Source organism: Chlorocebus sabaeus, chromosome 1 (genome assembly GCF_047675955.1).
Source record: "Chlorocebus sabaeus isolate Y175 chromosome 1, mChlSab1.0.hap1, whole genome shotgun sequence".
Classification (NCBI taxonomy): domain Eukaryota; kingdom Metazoa; phylum Chordata; class Mammalia; order Primates; family Cercopithecidae; genus Chlorocebus; species Chlorocebus sabaeus.
In genome coordinates this window covers 12,339,077-12,349,787 of record NC_132904.1, presented here as the reverse complement: position 1 = coordinate 12,349,787, position 10,711 = coordinate 12,339,077, and the positions used below count along the sequence as shown (strand labels likewise).

Below are 10,711 nucleotides of genomic sequence, written 5' to 3'. Positions count from 1 at the left end.
CCCGATCCAGAGCTGAGACTAGGGTGAGGGGAGCAAGGCACTTGCTCTAGGCATCATATTTAAAGAAGTGCCAAAAACCACCACCTCCAATGATGCAATCATTGTAAAGTAAAAATTATTGCCAAAAATCCATGATGAACAAAATATCAAAAGTTTAAACGAAGATGAGATTCATGTTACTGATTTTTCTTTTGCCCGAAGCTTCCCATAATGGCTCCACACAGCATTGGTGCTGATCTGATCTTTCTTTTTTTTTTAAGGCAGAGTCTCACTCTGTCACCCAGGCTGGAGTGCAATAGCACGATCTCAGCTCACTGCAACCTCCACCTCCCAGGTTCAAGCGATTCTCCTGCCTCAGCCTCCTGAGTAGCTGGGATTACAGGTGCACACCACCATGCCCGACTAATTTTTGTATTTTTAGTAGAGATGGGGTTTCACCATATTAGCCAGGCTGGTCTTGAACTCCTGACCTTGTGATCTGCCCGCCTCGGCCTCCCAAAGTGCTGGGATTACAGGCATGAGCCACCATGCCTGGCCCTCTTATCTGGTCTTTATGGAGCTCACATCCTGGTACATCGGAAACAGACTTCAAATAAATCATTCACAGTTTTTATTTATTTAGTATGATTGGAATAATTGCTTTGAAGGAGAAATGTGGGAGCTCAAGAATCTATAGCAGGGGCTGGACGTGCTCTGAAAGATCCTGGAAGGGAAGTGTGTTAGTCTGTTCTTGCGTTGCTATAAAGAAATACCTGAGGCTTTCCCTCCCTCCCTCTCTCTTTCCCTCCCTCCCTCCCACCCTCCCTCCCTCCCTCCCTCCCTCTCTCTCTCTCTCTCTTTCTTTCTTTTTCTTTCTTTCTCTCTTTCTCTCGATGGAGTTTTGCTCTTGTTGCCCAGGCTGGATGGAGTGCAATGGGGTGATCTTGGCTCACTGCAACCTCAACCTCCCAGGTTCAAGCAATTCTCCTGCCTCAGTCTCCCAAATAGCTGGGATTACAAGCGTGCACCACCACGCCTGGCTAATGTTTGTATTTTTAGTAGAGATGAGTTTTCACCACGTTGGCCGGGCTGGTTTCGAACTCTTGACTTCAGGTGATCCGCCCACCTTGGCCTCCCATAGTGCTGGGATTATAGGTGTGAACCACCGCACCCAGCTGGGGATTACATTTCAATATGAGATTTGAGGGGGACAAACATCCAAATCATATCAGGAGGTTTCAGCTGAGACCTTAAGGATGAGTAGTGTGAACCAAGTAGAGTGGGAAGAAGAGAATTCCAAACAGAGGGACTGGCATGTCCGAAAGTCCTGGGGTGGAAAGAAACTCGTTAGGTTAGCTCATCTCCAAGTGGTGACTCTGGGATCCAGGATCCTTTCCATCTTTAACATCCCAGTAGATACACAGAGCGTGGACGATTGTGCATTGATGTGGTATGTTTCACTTCTGCCCACATCTATTAGCCCAGCAGTCATCCCAGGGTCTTACCCTCTTGGCTAGGAAAAGTAGTTATACTGAGGGCTCAGGAAGAAGAGGGGGAAAAGCAGAAGTTGGTCACTCTCAGTAGCCTCTGCCACAGGGGGACCGGGCCAGGCAAGTCTTTGGTAGTCTTGGTTGGGACCTGGATCTCTATTCTTGGAACAGATGATCTGATTTGCATTTGGCCACAGATCTAAGAAGGTATTAACATAAAGAGCGGCTGCCACCCATGGCCCCAGCATTCCTCCCAGGAGGAAGGAGTCGTCATGAGGGAAGAGAGAGAGCCTCTCATATTGTTTTATACTGGGTACCTGTTTTAAGAAGAAACGAGGAAGTGAAACCAAAGGCAGGCAGCCCAGTGCCAGGCACCAGACCCAAAACCAGACCCGAAACCAGGCCTGGGCCTGCCAGGCCTAAACCTAGCAGTTAAAAATCAACTCATGACTTAGCAAACAATGTTATTCATAGATTCCAGACACTGTATGAAGAACATTGTGAAACTCCCTGCTCTGTTCTGTTTCACTCTGACCACTGGTGCACGAAGCCCCTGTCACGTACCCCCTAGATTGCTCAATCAATCACGACCCTTTCATATGAAATCTTTAGTGTTGTGAGCCCTTAAAAGGGACAGAAATTGTGCACTCGGGGAGCTCGGATTTTAAGACGGTGGTTAAGAGGACAGGGAGCAGCAGTACTAGTAGCAAAGGGACAGTTAGTTAAGGAAGGTTCTCACTCCACCCGCCGAGGGAAGCTGGCACCTAAAGTTCTGACTCAGAGCTCGAGGACTCATGGCAGGAGATGGCACCAACAGTGTCCCCTCCGACCCTCATCAAGCGAAAAGCCCCCCTTCTCCTGAGCCCACAGCCCCTAGACTATCCAGAGTAGACCAGAAGGGAAGTAAAGCTGCAGGAGAAACTCCTCCCTTGGCGACCTGCTTACCACCCAAGACTGGAATCCAAATGCCCCTGAGAGCAGCGATATACTGGGATAAATGAGGACAGACACAGGGTGGAAAGGCGTGCCTTTGTGTATCATCCTTTCACCTCGGCTGACCTCCTCAATTGGAAAAATAACGCTCCATCTTACACTGAAAAGCCTCAAGCTCTAATTGACTTGCTCCAAACAATTATCCAGACTCATAATCCTACTTAGGCTGATTGCCACCTACTCATGTACCTCTTTAACACAGATGAAAGGCGAAGGGTGCTGCAGGCGGCAACTAAATGGCTAGAGGAGCACATCCCAGTCGATTACCAAAATCTGCAGGAATACGTAAGAATTCAGCTGCCAGGAACGGACCCTCAATGGGACCCAAATGAGGGACCAGATATGGAGAGGCTAAGACGGTACCGAGAGGCATTAATTGAAGGTCTGAAAAAAGGGGCTCAAAAGGCCACCAATGTAAATAAAGTTTCTGAAGTCATCCAAGGAAAGGAGGAAAGCCCAGCCCAGTTCTATAAAAGACTGTGTGAGGCCTATCGTACGTACACTCCTTTCATTCCGGATAGTCCTGAAAATCAGCATATGATTAACGTGGCCTTAGTTAGTCAGAGCTCGGAAGATACCCGGAGAACATTGCAAAAACAGGCTGCATTTGCAGGAATGAATACCTCGCAGTTGCTGGAGGTAGCTAATCAAGTATTTGTAAATAGAGATGCAACAAGCCGCCAAGAAAGCCGTAAGGAGGGCGAACGCCAGGCCAGGCGAAATGCTGATTTGCTGGCTGCGGCAATTAGAGGACTCCCCCTGAAAGGGCAGGGAAAAAGGGGTTCTGGGAGGAACGCCTTGTCCAATTGCTCACGTCTGCAGTGTAACCAATGTACCTACTGTAAAGAAATAGGGCATTGGAAAGATAAATGTCCCCAACTAAAGGAGAAGCAGGGTGATGCAGAGCAAAAGACCTCAGACAAAGATGAAGGGACTTTGTTCAATCTGGCCAAAGGGCTACTAGACTGAAGGGGACCAGCCTCAAATGCCCCAAAGGAGCCCATGGTCAGGATGACAATAGGGGGCAAGGACATTAAGTTTTGGTCAATAACGGAGCCAAACACTCAGTAGTAACCACCCCAGTGGCCCCCTTATCTGAAAATACCACTGATATAATTAGAGCAACAGGAGTCTCCGCCAAGCAGGCTTTCTGCCTACCGCGGACCTACTTGGTGGGAGGACATAAAGTGACTCATCAATTTCTGTATATGCCTGACTGCCCCTTGCCTTTGTTGGGAAGAGACTTGCTTAGCAAGCTGAGAGCCACTATTTCCTTTACAAAACAGCTAAAGTTACCAGAAACAGGAGTCATCATGGCCCTTACAGTCCCCTGGGAAGAAAAATGGAGACTTTCTCTAACAGAGCCAGTTCAGGAAATAAAACTGGCTCTAGCTAAGCGATGGCCTTGGGTATGGGCGGAGGACAATCCTCCGGGGCTGGCAATCAATCAAGCCCCCATACCTATAGGAGTTAAGCCTGGGGCCCAGCCAATTAGACAAAAGTAGTACCCAGTTCCCAGGGAAGCCCTTAAAGGAATACAGACTTATCTTAGACTCTTAAAAGCCTTTGGAATTATCGTTTATTGCCAGTCTCCATGGAACACCCCCTTCCTACCTGTCCCCAAACCAGGTACCAAAGACTATTGACCCATACAGGACTTACGCTTGGTAAACCAAGCTACAGTGACTCTGCACCCAACAGTTCCTAATCCTTACACATTGTTAGGATTGCTCCCAGCTGAGAAAGGCTGGTTTACTTGCCTGGACTTGAAAGATGCCTTCTTTAGCATCAGGCCAGCTCCCGAGAATCAAAAACTGTTTGCCTTTCAGTGGGAAAATCTGGGGTCAGGTGTCACCACTCAGTACACTTGGTCTCGGCTTCCCCAAGGGTTCAAAAATTCCCCCACCATCTTCAGGGAGGCATTGGCTCGAGACCTCCAGAAGTTCCCTGCTAAAGACCTAGGCTGCGTCTTGTTCCAGTACGTGGACGACCTTCTGCTAGGACACTCCACGGCATTCGGGAGTGCAGAAGGGACGGATGCCCTGCTTCGGCACCTGGAGGACTGTGGGTATAAGGTGTCCAAGAAGAAAACTCAGATCTGCAGACAGCAGGTACGCTACCTGGGATTCACTATTCGAAAAGGGGAGTGCAGCCTAGGGTCAAAAAGAAAGCGGGTCATCTGGAGCCTACCAGAACCTAAAACCAGAAGGCAAGTAAAGGAATTTTTAGGAGCTGTGGGGTTTTGCAGATTATAGATTCCAAACTTTGCGGTGCTAGCCAAACCGTTGTACGGGGTTACAAAGGGGGGTGACAAAGAGCCATCTGAATGGGGGCCTCTACAACAGCAAGCCTTTTGTAAGTTAAAAGAAAAACATGTCAGCCCCAGCTCTAGGACTACCAGATTTGACAAAGCCCTTCACGCTCTATGTGTCAGAAAGAGAAAAAATGGCGGTAGGAGTTTTAACTCAAACTGTGGGGCCCTGGCCAAGACCAGTGGCCTACCTCTCAAAACAACTAGATGGGGTTTCTAAAGGCTGGCCTCCATGTCTAAAAGCCTTGGCGGCAACGGCCCTGTTAGCACAAGAAGTGGATAAGCTAATCCTTGGACAAAACCTAAATATAAAAGCCCCCCATGCGGTGGTAACTCTGATGAACCACAGGACACCATTGGCTAACAAATGCTAGATTAACTAAGTACTAAGGCTTGTTATGTGAAAACCCCTGCATAACCATTGAAGTCTGTAACACTTTAAATCCTGCCACCTTGCTCCCAGTGTCCCACAGCCCTGTGTAGAGGTGTTGGACTCAGTCTATTCTAGCAGACTCGATCTTCGAGACCAGCCACGGGCATCGATAGACTGGGAATTATACGTGGACGGGAGCAGCTTCATCAACTCGTGAGGAGAAAGGTGTGCCGGACATAAGGTAGTAACCTTGGATGATGTTGTTGAAGCTAAACCATTGCCTCAGGGCGCTTCGGCCCAAAAAGCAGAACCCATTGCTTTAACTCCGGCTCTGGAACTCTGTGAAGGTAAGACTGTAAACATCTATATTGATTCTTGATATGCCTTTCTAACCCTTCAAGTACATGGAGCATTATATAAAGAAAAAGGCCTACTAAATTCTGGAAGAAAGGACATAAAATATCAACAAGAAATTCTACAACTATTAGAAGCAGTGTGGAAACCCCAAAAGGTAGCAGTCACGCATTGCAGGGGACCCCAGCGAGTTTCCACCTCGGTGAGCCAAGGAACCTCCCGAGCAGACACAGAGGCACGAAAAGCAGCATTTATTCCTTACTGGGCATCAGTCACAGCCCCACTACTCCCTCAAACACTTGATCTGGTGCCTACTTATTCTAAAGAGGAAAAAGACTTTCTTGAGGCAGGGGGAGGACAAACAATAAAGGAAGGATGGATAAAGTTACCAGATGGAAAAATAGCCGTGCCACAGCTGCTAGGAGCCGCAGTCGTGCTGGCTGCACATGCAACTACCCATTTAAGCCAAGAATCACTTGAAAAGCTGTTAGGCTGGTATTTCTACATCTCACACTTGCCAGCGTTTGCTAAAACAGTAGCATAGCGATGCGTTACCTGTTGACAGAATGATGCAAAGCAAGGCCCCTCTGTGCCTCCTGGCATACAAGCCCATGGAGCAGCTCCTTTTGAAGATCTTCAGGTGGACTCCACAGAGATGCCTAAATGCGGAGGTAATGAGTATTTACTGGTTCTAGTGTGTACTTACTCTGGGTGGGTGGTGGCTTATCCAACACGAACTGAAAAAGCTCGTGCAGTAACCTGTGTGCTTCTTCGAGATCTCATCCCTAGGTTTGGACTGCCTCTACAAATCAGCTCAGATAATGGGCTGGCGTCTGTGGCTGACTTGGTACAAAAGATGGCAAAGGTATTAGGAATCACATGGAAGTTACATGCCGCCTACCAACCTCAGAGTTCCGGAAAGGTGGAGTGAATGAATCGAACTATCAAACATAGTTTAGGGAAAGTATGTCAGGAGACAGGATTAAAGTGAATACAAGCCCTTCCTATGGTATTGTTTAAAATTAGGTGTATCCCCTCTAAGAAAACAGGATTCTCCCCCTGTGAAATTCTGTATCAGAGGCCTCCTCCTATACTGTGAGGACTTCCGGGTACTCCAAAAGAGTTAGGTGAAATTGAATTACAACGACAGCTACAGGCCTTGGGGAAAATTACCCAGACAATCTCAACTTGGGTAAATGAGAGGTGCCCAGTCAGCTTATTCTCCCCAGTTCACCCTTTTTTTCCAGGTGACCATGTGTGGATCAAGGACTGAAACGTGGCTCCTTTGCGGCCACGGTGGAGGGGACCCCACACCATTATCCTGACCACTCCCACAGCTGTAAAGGTAGAAGGAATCCCAGCCTGGATTCACCACAGCCACATGAAGCCTGCAGCCGCTGAGACCTGGGAGGCCAAACCAAGCCTGGACAATCCCTGCAAAGTGACCCTGAGGAAGACGACAAGCCCTGCTTCAGTCACACCCAGAAGCTGACTGGTCTACGCACGGCTGAAGCGTGAGGAAAATCGTCGTGGGACTTATTTTCCTTATAACATGGACTTGTGTGGTAAAAGCTTCCACTGCTTCTTCCCACACAGAGGACTATTTTCAGTGCACACCTCAGGTCACTGAGGTAGGACAAGTTAAGACAATCTTTTTATTTTATAGTTATTATGAATGCCTAGGAACTCCAAAGGGAACCTGTTTGTATAGTAACACCCAGTACAAAGTATGTAATCCAGGAAGTGACCAGCCCGATGTGTGCTATGACCCTTCTGAACCTTCCATACTCACGGTCTTTGAAGTAAGACTAAGGACTGGTCCTTTCCTAAGGGACATAAGTAAAGTAATAGCTGGAACAGAAGAAAGGGGGGGTCCTCCAAACATATAACCTTAAAATTTGACACTTGTGCTGCTATTAATAGTAATCAGCAAGGAATAGGATGCGGTCTCTAGATTGGGAAAAAAGTTACACAGCAGAAAATAAGTATATCTGTCAAAAATCATATTTATGTGAGATGTGTCAATACTGGTCTTATGTCATTTGGACTACTTGGAAAGATGATAAAAAAAAATCCTGTTTGGCTCTGGGAAGGAAAAGACAGCCCCTCCTGCACGAGTGGGAACTGCAACCCTTTAGAATTGGTCATCACAAACTCCTCAGACCCAAAATAAAATAAAGGAGAATACGTAACATTAGGCATTGATAGAAAAGGACTAGATCCTAGCGTAAGCCTCCTAATAAAAGGAGAGGTTCGAAGATGCTCTCCAGAACCAGTATTTCAGACTTTCTATGATGAACTAAATGTGCCAGTACCTGAGATTCCTAGAAAAACTAGAAATTTGTTTTTGCAATTAGCCGAACATGTAGCCCAGTCTCTAAAAGTCACTTCATGTTATGTTTGTGGAGGAGCTGTAACAGGAGATCACTGGCCTTGGGAAGCCCGAGAGTTAGTTCCTACAGACCCAGTTCCTGATGAATTCCTGGCCCAAAAGAACCACCCTGACACTTTTTGGGTTCTAAAAGCCTCAATTATTGAACAGTATTGCATAGCTAGAGAAGGAAAGGGATCCACTCATCCTGTAGGGCGGCTTAGTTGTCTTGGGCAAAAGCTGTATAATGGTACCCGCAAAAACAGTGACATGGCGGAGTTCCAATTACACAGAAAGAAATCCATTCAGTAAATTTCCAAAGCTGCAGACTGTTTGGGCCCACCCAGAACTCCACCGGGACTGGATGCCCCACCGGGTTATACTGGATGTGTGGACATAGAGCCTACGCTAAGCTGCCTCATCAGTGGACAGGTAGCTGTGTAATTGGCACATTAAGCCATCTTTCTTCTTACTGCCCATAAAAACAGGTGAACTTCTGGGCTTCCCTGACTATGCTTCCTGCGAAAAACGAAGCATAGCCATAGGTAATTGGAAAGATAATGAATGGCCCCCTGAAAAACTTGTACAATACTATGGACCCGCCACTTGGGCAGAAGATGGTTCGTGGGGATATCGGACCCCCATCTACATGCTCAACCGGATCATACGGTTATAAGCTGTTTTAGAAATTATTACTAATAAAACCGGTCAAGCCTTGACCGTTCTTGCCCGGCAAGAGACTCTGATGAGAAATGCTATCTATCAAAATAGACTAGCTCTTGACTACTTGCTAACAGCTGAAGGAGGAGTTTGTGGAAAATTCAACCTTACTAACTGTTGTCTACACGTAGATGATCAAGGGCAAGTAGTTGAGGATATAGTTAAAGATATAACAAAACTAGTACATGTACCTGTGCAAGTGCGGCGTGGATTTAATCTGGGAGCCATGTTTGGAAATTGGTTCCCAGCAATAGGAGGATTTAAACCTCTTATAATAGGAGTAGTAATAGTAATAGGAAACTGCTTCCTGCTCCCTTGTTTGCCACCTATACTTCTCCAAATGATAAAAAGCTTCATCGCTACCTTAGTTCACCAGAATGCTTCAGCATAAGCATATTATATGAATCACCATCAATCTATTGCACAGGAAGATGTAACTAGTGAAAATAAAAATGAGAGCTCCCACTAGTAAAATGAGTGAAAGTCTCAAAGGGGGGAAATGAGGGAAGAGAGAGAGACCCTGTCATATTGTTTTATATTGTTTTATACTCAGTACCCGTTTTAAGAAGAAACAAGGAAGTGACACCAAAGGCAGGCAGCCCGGTGCCAGGCACCAGACCCAAAACCAGACCTGAAACCAGGCCTGGGCCTGCCTGGCCTAAATCTAGTAGTTACAGATCAACTCATGACTTAGCAACCAGTGTTATCCATAGATTCCAGACACTGTATGGAAGAACATTGTGAAACTCCCTGCTCTGTTCTATTTCACTCTGACCACCGGTGCACAAAACCCCTGTCACGTACCCCCTAGATTGCTCAATCAGTCACGACCCTTTCATGTGAACTCTTTAGTGTTGGGAGCCCTTAAAAGGGACAGAAACTGTGCACTCGGGGAGCTCGGATTTTAAGACAGTAGCTTGCCGATGCTCCCAGCTGAATAAAGCCCTTCCTTCTACAACTTGGTGTCTGAGAGGTTTTGTCTGTGGCTCGTCCTGCTACAGTCAAGTCCACTTTGTGGCGTGATGGCCTAACAGAACCCACTGGGGTGGTCAGAGTTCCATCCACAATATTCTGGAACGTGGCCTTGGGAACCAGTCAGCTTCTCCCCCTCCTCACACTCCCTTGGCCTCTGTTGCTCCAGCTCTGGTGTCTCTGAGGGGGACTTGGGAGGACTCTCAGCTTTCAACAGATCAGGCAGGTAACTCACAGAGCTAGGGTTACAGGTAAATATGATCCCCAGGCCATGCCTGGGCTCTGGTTTCTTAGGCAGGGTGGGAGGAGTAACTTGGCAGTGGCTGAGCCAGCCTGGTGAGTTTGGCTATCACTGATGGACTCTAGGCCAATGGTGGGCCAGAGACTGCCTGGAATTTGCTATCAGATAAGCCCTGAGCCCAGATCACAGGCCTAGGACGACCCAGGACCTGGGGACCTCTTTGTTCTGTCTTCTGGGGCCTGATGTGGGGTTCCTAGGTTTGCCCTGAGGATTTCAGGATACCCCCTAGTTAAGCATAGGTATGAGCCCTGGGGCCTGGGATGGGAAAGGGGAAGTGGTATGGCTCGTGGCCACTCTTGTCCTCTCTGACAACATCAAAATCTCCAAGTAGGGAACCCCTAGAAATATTTTTGCTGTTTGCAGGATGGGGGTGAGCGTTTGAGCACGCAGCATGGTCTCTCTAATTTCTCCCAGCCCACAGAATCAATGAGACATAGCAGGCAAAGCCCGGGCTTTGCAATAAGATGGACTGGGTTTGAATCCTGGCTCTGCCCCTTACCAGCTGTGTGACCTTGTAGCTTGGCAGTGGCTGTTTAACCACATTGAAACTCAAACTATTTAACGTCTCGGAATCTAATCTGTTTCTTCATCTGTAGAGCCAGAGGGTGGTGGGGAATATAGTACCTGCCTGGCAGAGCTGTTGTGAAGAATACATTTGACAACCTGTAGGTGTTCAGTAAATGACAGCTATCATTGCCCTGTGGGAGAGAACCAAGAGGAGAGAGGTTAAAGTTGCACAAACTCCTTTCCCCCAACACACACACATGCACACACGCACATGCACACGCACACACACGCACACATGCACACACCCCTATCCTGCAGCTGCAGCCAAAGGGATCATGTT

The 10,711-nt window shown here is 47.4% G+C and overlaps 1 long non-coding RNA gene across 1 annotated transcript; it reads left to right on the top strand.

Moving 5' to 3' along the window:
• The first annotated feature begins 3,080 nt into the window (after window positions 1-3,080).
• Window positions 3,081-8,761, top strand: LOC140711715 (uncharacterized). Its single transcript, XR_012093009.1, has 2 exons — window positions 3,081-6,171; window positions 6,256-8,761. It is a non-coding gene; the product is annotated as an uncharacterized lncRNA (long non-coding RNA).
• Window positions 8,762-10,711: the final 1,950 nt, after the last annotated feature.